We start from the raw sequence: 14768 nt of genomic DNA, 5'->3' as shown, positions 1-14768 counted from the left end.
GAGGAAAGAGTAAAGTTTTCCTTTTATTACTTGAAATCAGGATTTGCAGTCCTGGCCATCCCAAATCACTGGGTTTCCTGATCTGTGTTCTAAAAGCAGACAGCCCACCAGCCTCCAAGAAGGGCTGAACTGAGAGACTTATCTTCCTTTGTGGCCCATATCCTATGCCTACTTGCAGAAGAAATTAAAAAGAGAAGTTTCCAGAATGTGTGTGAAGTAATGCTGTTGAGGTTTTTAGTCAGTCCCAGTGCTTCAAGCTTTGGAACTTCTCCAGCCCATTGGTTTTACTTCTGCTGGCATCAAAGAAGGGATTAGAGAAGAAGCACTCTAAAGAAGTATGGCACAGATGGTAAAAATCAGGAGGGGGCGAAAAAGAAAGAAAAAGAAAACCTTTGCCTCCAGAGAAGGTAAGTAGCAGCGTGGATGCAAACATGCCCATAAAAAAGGCAAGTGGACATCCTAAAGGGATTTTTTTTTTTTAATTCTGGTGAAGGCTCACCATGCTGGCAAACCATCCACAGCACTGAAAATAAAGCTGGCCACACAATCACATCAGGACACCTCTGGAAGGATGTGTGTGGTGGGGAGGCACAGCAGGCCTGTTGCTGACCACTTGCTCACACAGCCACTCTCTGAAGTAATAGCTACTCTCCTGCTCTCATCCCAGGATGGAAGAAAATGCCATGCAACTTTATGTAACTGACATCCCCAGCACCCCGAAGTGTGGACCTGTGCGATTTCGGCAGCCAAGAGATCTGATCCAGAGCATTCTCAGATTGTCTGTTTCCATCCCTTTAATGACAGGCTGGAACAACAGAATGCCTCCAAGTGGGCTTTCAAACCACAGGGAGGTGTGTTCTGACACTTGGCTGCACGTCAGAGATCAGCCTCTGGCTTCTGCTGAGATTTTCAGGGACATTCAGAATGAAGTGGGCTTTGGTCTGTGATGTTACATCTCTTCCTATCCTTGATTTTTTCCCCACCTGATTTTCCTCAAATGCACTCCAACAAATCAGCTTTTCTCCCAATTACAAGTCACACTCTAAAGAAAAACTAAAAACTTCTTCCCCTGCCTCCACCCCACTTAATTATCTCCACTGCATTTCAATAAATATTTACAGAGTGCCTACTATGTGCACATTGCTATGCTAGGTTATCTTGAAGATTATAAAATAAGTGAATGGCCTGTTTTCTGCTCACAAGGAACCTGGAATCTAGCACATTTAATTGAGTTATTGTGGGGAAAACTGAATGCAGAAAATATTGAACTTCAGAAGATCAGAAGAGGAAAGCATCCAGGAAGGGTTTGTGAGGGTTGGAAGGATGAAAGCACTTTGATAAGCCAGGCTATGGGAGAGGGCATTCCAGGGGGAAGGCACAGCACAGGCAGATCATAGGGGTGGACGCATGGGACACATCCCTGCTTGGCTAAAGCACAGGCTGCATGGAAAACATTGTGGGCTCTAAGGTGAGAGCTAAGACCAGAAGGGTCTTGAATGTCAGACTGAGAAATTTAGACCCGAGGCAAGGGAAACTTGTACTGGGTCAATCTAATCAACAGATAAAGCAAAGAAAAAGAGTGTGTCCAACAGTCCACTTGAATGATTGAAATATTTTCCTTTCTATTTAGGGTGCCTTTTCCCTTTTGAAAGAGAAAGAAAAAAAAAACATTCAGGCCAGACAGCCCTGTTCTATTCTACCATGATTCAGATGTGAGCCTCTGGGCAAGTCTTTTGGAGCTGATAGGAATTTGCTCACCTCCGGTATAAGAAATGTTACATTCTCTTCTTTTTCTAAATCTGATTAACTCTGACTCTTCACTTGAAAGTAAGAAATGTATTCTCTGTCAACATGTTTAGGGGTGGGAGAAGGTTAGGGATTCAGTTGCCCGCCATGGGAAAAGTTCAAGAATCTCAGGAGATTTGTGCAGTCCAGAGAGTATGGGAAGAGACTCTGTTCTTCAGCTCATTTTGTGCAACCAGATCTTTGATGCCTGAGCCCTCCTGGTCCATTTGAATGTTGAAGGCTCCATTTTCTCCATGCCAAGCCTGGCATAACTGTCTTTAACTATGGATAGTCATATATGAAGAGAATGACCAACTATCTATCTAGCTTATTCAGGATAAAGGGGTTTCAGGATGTGAAACTTTGGATTCAATTTTTGTTTGTTTGTTTGTTTGTTTGTTTGGTTAGTTTCTTTTGTTTGCTTTTTGGTCCTGGGGATTGAACCCAGAAATTTGTGCATGCTAAGCAAGCACTCTATCACTGAGCCACATCCCCAGCCTGGGACAGGGTTTTAAAGAGAGAAAAGTCCAAGGCAAACTGGAGAAGCCAACACTTTGCCTACACTCAATGTTCAAATCAGTGACATTACATCCACCCCACCAGAGATCTTCCCCCAACAGGAGCTCTGTCGGAGAGCTAGAAAGAGCTAGAAGGAATTGTCAGCCTGCAAGAGACTTGCTATTAATGCTCATCTATCTCTCAAATCCTCTTCTACCCCTAAATCAAGGAGTAGGAGTTGTTCTAAATGTCTGGCAACTTCCTTTTTTGTTTTAAAACAAAAAATCATAAAACAATTCCAAGGTTAAGGGAGTTCAGAAATTAAACATACAAACGTGGCCATTCTACCTGTAGGTGAGAGGAAGAAGGTATGGGGGCAAAAAGCAAAGGTCAAATTATCCTTTTACTCCTCTGAGAGATTAATCCATTATTCAGCCAAACAAATACACATAGAGCATCTACTCTGTGCCAGCTCTGTGCTAAGTGCTCAGCATGCAGCAGAGAAGACATATTGGACTGACATTCTATCATTATCCTGTAGAAAGAAAGATAGGAAGGAAGGAAGGAAGGAAGGAAGGAAGGAAGGAAGGAAGGAAGGAAGGAAGGAAGGAAGGAAGGGAGGGAGGAAAGAAGGAAGGAAGATTGGTTGTAAAAAAAATTTACCCAGTTGCTAACCTTATTTAGGTGAGCCTCAATTTCTACATCTCCAAACAGGGGATAATAGTACATACCTCACAGAGTTGTCACAGTATTGAATGTGATAATGCATGTAAAGCTCTGTCTGTTCAGCCTGCCACTCAACTCAGTTCAGGGCTCAGTAAGCCCTGGTAGCATCCTTTGGCTTTCTGGACTTGCTATTTGAAGCAACAAACTGTTCCTCTTTGATACATCCTTCGATTTCTGCTAAACTCTAACTGCATTTCTGAAGAGTCTTTAGGTTTAAAGTTTTATTGCCAGATTCTTTTACATATTTTATCACATGTTATTCCCATTTCACAGGGGAAGAATGTCTGGCAGGATAAGTGATTAGTATAGGTCACACAGATCAGAGAGTAAGAACGAACCCATTTCTTCCAACTCCAAGCCCTGAGGTTTTGTCTATATCACATCACACTCTAGTAGCTTCTTTGAAAGACCTCTTCCCTTTTCTCATTGCTATGGGGCTCTCAAATTAAAAGTGAGCATTGCAGGTACAGAATCAGCTTTAGTACCCAGGGGAGAACCACTGTTGTATTAAATCACCCAGAAACTTCAGTGCCTTCATTCAGTAGAAGTTTTTCTCCTGATAAGACTGCTTACTGAGGATGCATACAACCCTCCAGAAACCAGCTCCTTCCAAGGTAGTTCTCCTTCCATGTTGTTCTTTTATCTTGGAGGACTCTTAAATTTGCTACATTCAGCCTCAGATGGGAAAAGAGAAAGAGCCCAAAGGATTAAACTGAAGCTCTATCATTAGGCTTGGAAGTAGAACATGGAAGCAGGAGAATTGATTTTACTCATGCCCCCTTGGCCAGAACTAGTTGCATGGTCACATCTAACTGCAAGGGATGGTGGACAATGCAATGTAGCTGTGTGTCCATGAGGATACAGTGATGGGGTTTAGTGAACCCATACAAGTCATTGCCAGAGTGGACAATAGCCCCAGAATTTAAATAGCAGCCATCTCCTGGAGATTATACACTCTTGGAACACTCCACCTGCAAGAGGGAGGACTCCAGAGACTGTTTTCTCTGCATAATTATTGTGAGGAATGTACCCTCAGAGACTTTGTAAGCCCTCCTAGTAGTCACCAAGGAGAGGAAGCAGCAAAAAGTGAGACAAACATGGCCTCAAGTTCTCTGTCCTGCTCCAAGTCACTGGGCAGGCTTTATAACCTCCTGAGCATGGAGCTACCTCTGAAAACATGAATACTAGTAACCCACATCACTCAGGATTCCAAAATAAATGGTTACCTATGTCCATTCAAGAAAGAGATTGGGCATAACTAAATGTATTATTGGAGAAAGACCACAGTATTTATTTTAAATCATCCAGAAACTTCAGTGCCTTCATTCAGTAGAAGTTTTTCTCCTGATAAGACTGCCTACATAGGATGCATACAACCCTCCATAAACCAGCTCCTTCCAAGGTGGTTGTGATGTGATATAGGCAAAACCTCCTTTGTAGTGTTGACTTGTTTAAGCTTGTTTTCTTTGAAATACTTTCAAGGAAAAAAATCTACTAAAATTTGCTAGCCACATAGCTCTTTTTCTCATGGCCTGAGTGTCAGCCCATGGCTACTTGCATAGCAGCCTGGCCCTAGCACTCTGGGCTACTTAACAGTTAACATACCATATCATAAATGTTCCCTGATAGAGATGGGCTGCCATGCTACCTTGAGCTGAGTGCATTCCAAGAGAAGTAGTTGCATCACCAAATCCTCTTTCTGTTTGTCATTTGTTTTATGTTCATAGACAACAGTTTTGGGCCATAATGACTGATAAATTGTGTGCAAACACCAGTGCTAGAAAGAAATATATGAAAAGCACTACATGCTGTATGTTCAAAGGTAAGGCTAAAAACAGCATGGGAATTCTGAAAGGGAATGGCCATGCATAAGAAAACAGAGAGTAAAGGACAGAAAGCAAGTAGAAACTGGTGGAAGCTTTGGATGTATTAAAGGGCCTAAAACATCACCTGAGAGGATGCCAGGCAATTGTATGAAAGGGATTGCAGGTCATGACTTCATGGAATTTGAAGGGGAGAAAGGAACCACTTGCTGGTGTACAAAAGGGGGAACATAATTCCACAAATGACGCCATAAATAGCCCTTGTGACACTTATTCAGTTAGCTTTCTCTATCCATCAGAGCATCAGCCCAGTTACCTGTGAGTTTCAGTTATTGTATTTCTCCTACTGAATTGTAAGCTCTTTCAACAAGAGATTATAGGTCTCATTCATACAGGACTTTCTTAGGTTTCTACAACAATTAGACCACAAAACATTTCAAAGTGGTAGAGTAATACTCCATTGTGTATATATACCACATTTTCTTTATCCATTTATCTATTGGTATGACATTTGCCAGTAAATGGGTGGATCTGAAGATTACCATGATAAGTGAAATAAGTCCTCAAAAGCCAAAGGTCGATGATATATGGAAGCGAACTCACAATAAGATGGGGAGGGAAAGAATAGAAATTCAGTAGATTAGACAAAGGGAAATGAAGGGAAAGGAGGGAGGGAAGAAACGGAAAGACAGTAGAATGAATCTGACATAATTTTCCTGTGTTGTGTATATGAATATACCATAGTGAATCCCACCATCATATACATCCACAAGAATGGGGTCCTAATTGGAATAAGATATATTCCATGATTGTATAATTACATCAAAATATATTATACTGTCATATATAACTAAAAAGAACCAATACAAACAGTGGGTGAATTAATTTCTAAGTGAAACAGACCACTCACCACCTCTGGCCTATCCCTTAGCAAATGGAAATAGGAGCTCCAAACATGAATGGTTTTTGTCAGAAGCTTCCCAAGTGTCAGAGCTTTCGAAGGAAGACAAATCATGATGAACCCAAGGGAATCAGTCTTCCGCTGTGGAGACAGGCTGGAGTTTGTCACCTTCTCACCTTTGGGACGAGAGATAGCTGGTCCTCCCTGGTTCTCAGGTGGGCCCTTTTTCATTGTGATCCATGAGAATAATTAAGGGAAATCTAGCCCCCAACTAAGAGAGTAGTCCTGTTCAGACTAGAAAACAGACTTCCTTGGCATTCAGAAGAGAAAGCAGAGAGGTGGGGCAAGTGGAAAGCGCAGTCATTATCCAAGACAGTAGCAGTCATTCCTCAGATGTGTTTAGACTTCACACACAAAAAAAAAAAAGCCACGGCCTCATTAGATCAAAACCAGTCTATGTGGTTTGGATAAGGTGTTCTAGAAAGCCAGGAGACATTCAGCCCACCCTAGCCATAGAGAAGCAGGCACACTATGCTTGTGCATAGGAAGAATGAGTCATGTGTGCTCCGTGAATGGGGGAAGCTTTGCCTAATGGGTTTGACTCAATGAATCCATTGGGGCACTTCATGTCATGCTGAGAAGTTGCTGATCCTAAGAAGCTACCCACCCACTCCAATAGTTTGCCTATGTCCTCAAGGATGTCCCATCTTGACTGTCCCCAGATCTAGGAGAGGAGTCTGGTGTGAGTGGAAGAGGCCCTGTGTTGGGAGTTAACAAAAACTCTTCCCTCTGCACCTAGGCAAGATAGAAGGGTTGGAGAGAAAGCAGCATCCCAAGAGGCACCGGGTGGGGCACTGTCCCACCCTCTAGAAGGAAAAAGGGACAGATGCAGAGATAAGTCACAGACCTAGGCTTATTGTTTGGTTTTCCTCTACTCAATATTCAGGAAAGCAGAGAGAGGAAGAGGGAGCCACAGGAGGCACCTTTGCAGGAACCATAGTAATCTGAATTCAGTAGACAGTGGAAGACTGCTGTATTATTACTATAACTGCCAGCAGCAAAATTGCTATGGGGAGAACTGTTTTTGCTGAGTGAATATCTCAATGAGCTGCTCAAGATGGAGAAGAGACACTGACACTAATAAACAGGAGAGCAGGAAAGGAAATTCTATTTGTTTATTTGCTACTAAGAGAGAAACCATGGCATAGTTGTTCAGTAAGTAGTTGAACAGTTATTGCTTGGACATTCTTCAGTGTCAGGGCAACCAAAGACGTTTTGAGAATGAGTATGGTCTCAGGTTCAGTTAGAAGGTCATGTTTCTACAATAGCAAATTCTCTTCTTACACTCCAGAATTCTTTATTAAAATCTGCTAACCACAAAAATTGCTTTTATGAGTAGAAACTGTGGAAATTAAAGGAATATTTCAGGCTTGTGTCAAGGTTGATATTATATAAAACAGAAACCAAATAAAAGAGAGGGTAAGACCATCCATTAAAAGATGAAGCAAGAGTTTGGATCTAGGACTAATGAGGAGAAACTAATTCTCCCAGAAATTCACAGTAATCTTTGAGAGTCTTTCACAGAATGTGGAATTGGAGGTTTGAACCAATCTGAGTTAGATCTTAAGGAGAAGACCCAACAAACCTGCATAGGTTAGGGTTCCCTAGTTGATGTCTACTCATTAATGTGGAATCTCAAGACCTCACCTTCACTGACATCAAAGTCTGTGCAAATTCCCCCTGAAGTTTCTCAGGAACATTCCCCGCATATTATAGAATGAGGACTTGGTGGTCATCACTTTTTTCCCTTCCCCATTTGCCCTCTGAAAGTGGTCACCCCACTGTCAACTGAACCACCTCTTACCACAGGTGAAGCTTCCACTGGCAGCCGCCCCTACTCCTCACCAAAGTTGCACTCCAGTTAAATTATTCCTTCCAAAGTGTGGGACTCCAAACATTTTGGTTATCTAATACTGAATAACAAACCACTACAAAACTCACGGGTTTAAAACAATGACTTACTTCTCATGATCCTAAGGGTTGACCAAGCATTTCTTCTCCTGCATTTGCTATCAGGTGAGGCACTAGAGTGACTGGAAGATCAAGCCCGGCCTCATTAACAGTATCTGGCATTAGTGCTGGGGGCTAGTGTGAGCTCCATCAGAGTTCTCAGCTGGGGCTTTGGTTTTCCTCTAGTAGATCTTATCGCGTGGCTTCCCAGGCTTCCTCATGTGTGGTGACTGAGTCCCTGAAGGAGCATTCCCAGAAAGGTGAAAGGAGAAGAGACCTGGCCTCAAGAGGCACACAACATGATCTCTGCCACATTCCAGGGTGACATGCCAAAGGAGGGAAAACAAACTCCACTTTCTGATGGGAAGAATGGCAATAAAGGAAGGAAAGAAAAGAGAAGAGTGGAGAGGAAAGGAGGAGAAGAGAGGAGAAGTTAAGTTGTGGTCATCTTGAATTCACCACACCACCACCCTTCTCTCCCTCGCCCCCCCCTCTCTCTCTCTCACACACACACACACACACACACACACACACACACTTACTCCAGTGCTGTGCTTTCTTACATCAAATCCCAGAGCATCTCTCTGATGCCAGCTTCTTGCAGAGGGAGAGTCTTGTAAGAACCACTTGGTCTGTTTCCATTGGCTCCCTAACCACCTGAAGAGAATCTGGTCACAGGACCATCCACTGAGTCAATCATCCCCTGCCAAGCAGTCTCCTGCCCAGATTCCCTTGCTTCTCAGTCAGCCACCCTTCCTCTGCGACCAGCACATTTATCACAGGGTCTGTATTTTTGTACTTTAATTTCACTGGCTGGAAAAAAAAACATGAATTCAACATCAATCAGAAGGATATGCATATGCCATCTTTGATAAGGAGCTCACTCTAAAATATCTCTGCTCCTCATACAATACTAGCACCGAGGTGACAAGATGGTCAAAATGTCCAGGATAGCCATAAACCCCTGAAAGTTCCCCAAATCTACCCTCAGCTTAACTATTCTACTCTCTGAAAGTAGAGCTGAACTGTCTGAACTCAGAAAACTCTAGAAAGACTTCCAGTGAGTCAAAATTTCAAACTCAGCTGAATAGGGGTGGCTTTAGAGTTTTCAGGTAGTTTTGAGATCCCAAAAAATGAAATTTTCCCACCTTCCAAAACAAATCCTTAACACTGTACAGACTCTGACCAGCCTTGTATATATCCAAGACTAGCAAGAAGCCTGCAGGGTGCAGGACATAGGAGGCAGAGTGGAGTGGGGAAGAAGAGGGATGTGAGATATCTAGAGTGAGCCAAAAGGCCACTAAGACTGCAGAGGGATGGCTTTCTTCTTGTCTCCTCTCCTGTCAGTCAAAATCTGAACTTGGCCAATTGCTAGGACTTTGCCCAAGGACAGTCACTGATTAAACAAGTTGAGCAGAAATAAGATACAGCTGTCCCAGCCAAGTTTTTCCTTCCTTACCTTATAGAAGGACAGACAAGAAGAGCCAAGGAAGAAAGAAAGAGTTACTTCCTATTGTTAGTTCCAGCCAACTATCAACTGTCAGCTTTGCTATCTGGTTATGAATATTAAAAAGGAAAAGATAGAATCAGCAAGTGTGGGTAGTTTGTAATAAATCACCCATACCTTGGCTTATATTGATTAATGGCAATTCATTATCCAGACAGGTGATGGGCATTTGTGTTGTTTCCACTTCCTGGAGATTATCAGCTGCCAAATCTTCCAAACACTTAGGTAGGAAAATAGAAGCAATTCAAGACAGTGAATGATAGATTGCTAAATGTTTTGTTTTATTGGTTTTTTTCCTATAATCATCTCATGGAGAAACAAATTTCTAATTCAGATAACCCTGGACCTTTATCTTGAGGCAAGAAAGCAAAATAAGTTTTCCTCTAAGGAGAAAAATGGTATATATCAGGAAAAACAGAGCATTTCATGCTGTGTACTTTTGCTATTGCTGTTAGGTCTGAAGGTCACATACTCCCCACCTACCCCGCCTCCTTCCTTCTCCTCTTCACTGTCTCTTTACCTGTCCAATTCATGCTCAGACTCTTATCTTCTCCAGGAGCCTCCCATGACTCCATAGGTGAGGCCAGGTGCTGGTCTTCTGTGCTCAGTTGTTTCCTGTGCACATCCCCACTACTGCACTTACCCCATGGTGTTGAATTTGCCTGAGCATGTGTCTCCCAAGAGGAGAAGGCTGAAAAGGGTAGGATTGTCTTAGATTCTAAACCCACATCTGGCACATGGAAAGTTAAGACCACATTGAATTCAACTGAAAGGATATTTAACATACTCCTGCTGTTTTAGCATCTTCTTTCATCTTTATGTTACCAAATAAGTTATATTAATATGCCTCACAGTGATGATGTTAAGTTAAGTGCATCTCAAAGTTATTCTAAGCCCGCCTGGTCTCTGCTCTGTAGAACAATGTGAGTGAACATCTGCATCACTATAATCTAGCAGTAGTATTTTATTACTCTTTTTTTGAGGTACCCCTTGCATGGTTTTTCCAGAAGGAAGTATCCTTTTCTAAGTCATCACATGCTCTACCGAATTCCTCCTGAGCCAAAGGCAGGTGTTTGTATTCTGAGAATGCAGTCTCACTGGATGATGGAACCACCTTGTGCCTTCTCCCCACCAACCCTTAGATGCACACTTCCACACGTGGGTAGGTTCATGAACAGGAGTCTATCCATTTGTAGATGGTTTCTGAGTTTACCCTTCAAAAACCCACATGAAGCTTTTCAAAATCATAAGGACCCTGGAGGGATTTCAAATATATAGAATTATTCTACCTGCATTTAAAAATATTAGTTTATCTTCTTGTTGAAATTACCAACATCAAACTTCAAGGCTTGAGTCTACTCAGATGTCTCCCAGAAAGATTCTTTTTGCCTTCCAAGCTTTCCATAATCAAAGGCAACCCTACAAAAGCAGCAAGGTTTTGCTGTTGACACTCTGATGGATCTGTGTCGCCCTTACCAATTCCCTGCATTTGGGTTGAACTGTTTAGCCCCCACTATCAGGACTCTCCTGATCCTGTGAGGTGTGCACAGGATGTGGTACTCCTAATCTCCTCAAATGCATTTTTATGTAAAGTTATAAATGCAGCAAGAAGTCTTGGAAAATCCTTCAGATAAGGAGTCAGGAGGTCTGTGGAAGGCCTCAAATACTTTAGAGAAAGAAGTGGTACATGAATAGGTAAATAGGTGAGCAGGTAGGTAAGTAAGGAGTAAAACAGGATTTCACTGCCAAACCTCCCTGCTGGGACTCAGTTTTCAGTTCTCTAAAATAAGAGAGGTTGAACTCTGCAAACAGTTCTGCTTTGCCCTGGAGCTTAGTAACCCGTGAGCTGCTTTCCTTCTCTGTCCCCTTCCTGACATCCTTTTCCATGGATCTTTTCAAGGTGACTCTAGACCTGCCAAGGTTTGCTTTCTTAAATTCCAGATCTTTATTGCCTTGGAATTCTAAGCTCTCCTCAGTTTATGGCTCCTTCCGTTATGGTGGCCAATCACCTTTCAACCTTTAAATGTTTTCTTCATGTTAACAAGTACCAAAGAAAGGCACCTGACTTCCGTGTTTCCTGTTGTGAGTGGATCTGAACTGACCTGAAAAGTCAGTGCAGCTTCCTGAAGTCCTGTACATACCAGTCCCAGAGCTGCAGAGTCCCTGGCTGCCCTGGCTCAGTCATTTGTTCACAATTGAATTGGTCCTTATATCAGCACAGGCTTTCCTTTCACAGTCGGGATGAGCGGGTGCAGCCTTTCCTAAACACCTTTAACCTGAGAAGGGCTGTCATGGGTATCTCCTCACATCAATAGTTTTCTTTTTAATATTTATTAACACAAAAGTATTTTCCTCTCCCCACTTGAAATGTATATATTCATTCATTAAAACACATTGATGTTGCTGAGGTAATGGCCTGTCGACAGATTTATAGCAGGAACTTGCTTACTGCCTGCAGGCCCATGCATTTTAATATAATTAAAAGGCTTCAGTTTGGAATCTTAGCTAATTAATATTCATGTTTTCCTCCTTCAACCTGCCATTCCCGATTTGCTGTCTTTTAGCAGATTGATTGTGGACCAATTAATGCCACCATCAGGCAAAGCCAGGCAGGAGGGGGAAGAAAAGGGGTCCGCCATCATGGCACTGACTTTTATATGAAGAAAAGGGCACTTTAACTAATGGAAATCTTTTTCTGGCTTATGAAGGAAGTTGAGGTAGAGGCTTCATAAATATGAGAATTTGGTAAGAATGGAAATTGAATACAGAGTGTGGGTTAAGTTTCTCACACTGAAATTTACTAATCTTGAAGAGTTTTCACAAGTTTTGATTGTGCCAGAAATCACAGAAAAGGAACTTGATAAAGCAGGTAATACATTTTTTTTAATAAAGAAGGAAATAAAGATGAAAGTGGATAAACCATTCACACAGCCACTCATGCAAATGAATGACTCACACACCTAGAGCCTGTGAAAGCCAATCAGATTGCTAGGGATAGTGAGATGAGTGGGTGCAGCCTTTATCTTACCTGTTCTTCTTGCTGTAAAAAAAAAATACTGCAGACTGGGAAATTAATAAATGGGATAAATTTATTTCCTACGATTCTACAGGCTGGGAATTTCAAGATCAAGGTATGGATGGATTCAGCATCTGGTGAGGGCAGCTATCTGCTTTCAAGATGGTGCCTTATTGCTGTGTTCCCCCATGAGGGATATACACTGTGTCCTCAAATGGATGAGCCAAATTTGCTTCCTCCAATCATAAAAGCGTAATTCCATTCATGAGAGTGGAGCCCTCATGACCTAACCAACACCTAAAGGGCCCAACTCTTACTATTATTGCACTGGGGCTTAGATTTCAATATGAATTTTGGAGGGACACAGCACTTAAACCATAGCAGTCTCTTAGTTTTCTTTGTCTCATAATGGAAATTGTTTTGCCTTAATAGCAAACAGTAAAGGAGAAGGGGGACAGAGGAAAGCTATGAAGACATTCACAATTAAAGTTTCCTCAGATATGTGAAAGCCTGTCATAAAGGAGAGATTTGAATTCTATTTAACTTAAAGTGATAGAAATAGAAATCATGGCAATATTTGTGATAAACATAGCCATGAAGCAGTACTTGAGGGAAATCTAGGTTGAACAGAGGCAGAAATGTCTTTGGAGATTTGCCTTCCCCACAAGTTGCTCTTCCCAATCATGGGTATCTTGAGACATGTTGCTAGTGAAAGTGAAAGTAACCAAGAGCAACACCTCCCATTTAGGCTAGCTAACTTTGGCCTGGTTCTGTCAACACTCAGAGTCTTATCCATAAAATGGGATAACTATATTTCCATCAGGGGACCATTGTAAGGACTGAATGAGAGCAAGTCTTCAAGTGCCTAGTGCAAGGCTCTGTCAATATCAATTCTACTCATATGTCCACTGTGGACCGAAGTGCAGAAGTGACAGTTATTCCATGTTGTATGAAGAACATTTTTCCAGAAGAAAGAAAAGCAGATGGGGAGATAACAAACTCACTTTCTTGGCCACAAAAATGCATAAGTGAAAAAGCCAAAATGGATTTTATTACATCTCTAAGCCTGTCTTGCCCAGTGCACTGGGTATTAATCATGGAACAAAGAGGGGTTACAGAAGCAAGATAAAAATAAATCAAAAGCACCGGATTTATGCAAAAGGTACATGTAGTTTGTCCTGTTGATGAGTCACTGGTCTGAGCATCCATTTAGGTTTAGCAGGAAGTCCATGGACAGGCTGCGGCTTAATTGTCCTTTCACTGTGGTCACGACCATTGTGAGCTAGGGGCTCTTTGTTTTCAAAACATCCAGATGATCACAGTCCTCCTGGATGAGATCATGTAGGGACTTTAGGCTGACCTACCCAATGAGAATGCCCTTTTACAGTTTCCAGTCATCAAACTTCCCCTCATGCATCAGGCCAGTTCAACTGTCCCTTCTTCTGGAATGTTATCCTTACCACCCTGATCAGAAATAATGGCTCCTTTCTTTGGGTCCTGCTCTACAAATACTCATAAGTCCCTCTCCCCCAATGACAATAATGATGCTGTTGACTGAGAGTTATTGAAGACTTGTCAAGAACCAAATACAACACTCTGTGTTTTATGGGCACTATCTCAGATAATCCCAGGTGGTCTATATTTAAATTCTCCCTATTTTACTGCAGCTAAAAGGAAAGTCTGCCAAATATTGTGAATATTTTGCCTCCCTTATGCTCATTTGCAGTCAATTCCCTCACTTCTTGTTCCAGAAAGCCAATGATCCACTTTCTGTTGTTATAGATTAGTGTTACCTGTTCTTGAACTTCTTGTAAATGGAGTGCTGGAGTGTGCACTCTTTCCTGATCTGGGATACTGCTTTTGAGATTTCCCCCATGTTGCTGCATGTATTGGAAGTAGTTCCCTTCTTTTTATTGATGAGAGGTTTTCCACCCCTGGCATATCAAAATTTACCACCTGATGGATGGATATTTGGGTGAATATGAGTTTGGGACTGTTATATGAACTATCGTCTACACATCTTTGTTTTCATTTCTCTTGAACTAAGATTACTGAGTCATATAAGTGTATATCATTTTACAATAAATTGCCAAAATGTTTTCCATGTTGGTTGCATAATTATACATTCACACCGGCAATGTATGATAGTTTCAGAAGCTCCATGTTCTTCTTGCCAAAACTTGATGTGGTCTTTTTTTTTTTAATCCCTGATAGAGTTGTAGTGGAATGCCATTATGGTTTTAATTGCTTTTCCTGATGAGAAATGATATTAATTAACATGACAATGATATTAGCTACTTAAATGTCCTCTTTTATGAAGTGGTATAAAATATTTGCTATGTTTTAATGGATCATTTTTATTCTTATAAGAGTCCTTTATATATTCCAGGTAAATGTGGATGTGTAACTGATGTGATTCTGCAATCTGTATTTGGGGTAAAAATGGGAGTTCATAACCCACTTGAATCTAATGTATAAAATATGATATGTCAAGAGCTTTGT

Source organism: Ictidomys tridecemlineatus, chromosome 10, assembly GCF_052094955.1.
Source record: "Ictidomys tridecemlineatus isolate mIctTri1 chromosome 10, mIctTri1.hap1, whole genome shotgun sequence".
NCBI lineage: Eukaryota > Metazoa > Chordata > Mammalia > Rodentia > Sciuridae > Ictidomys > Ictidomys tridecemlineatus.
This window is presented reverse-complemented; position numbering follows the sequence as displayed.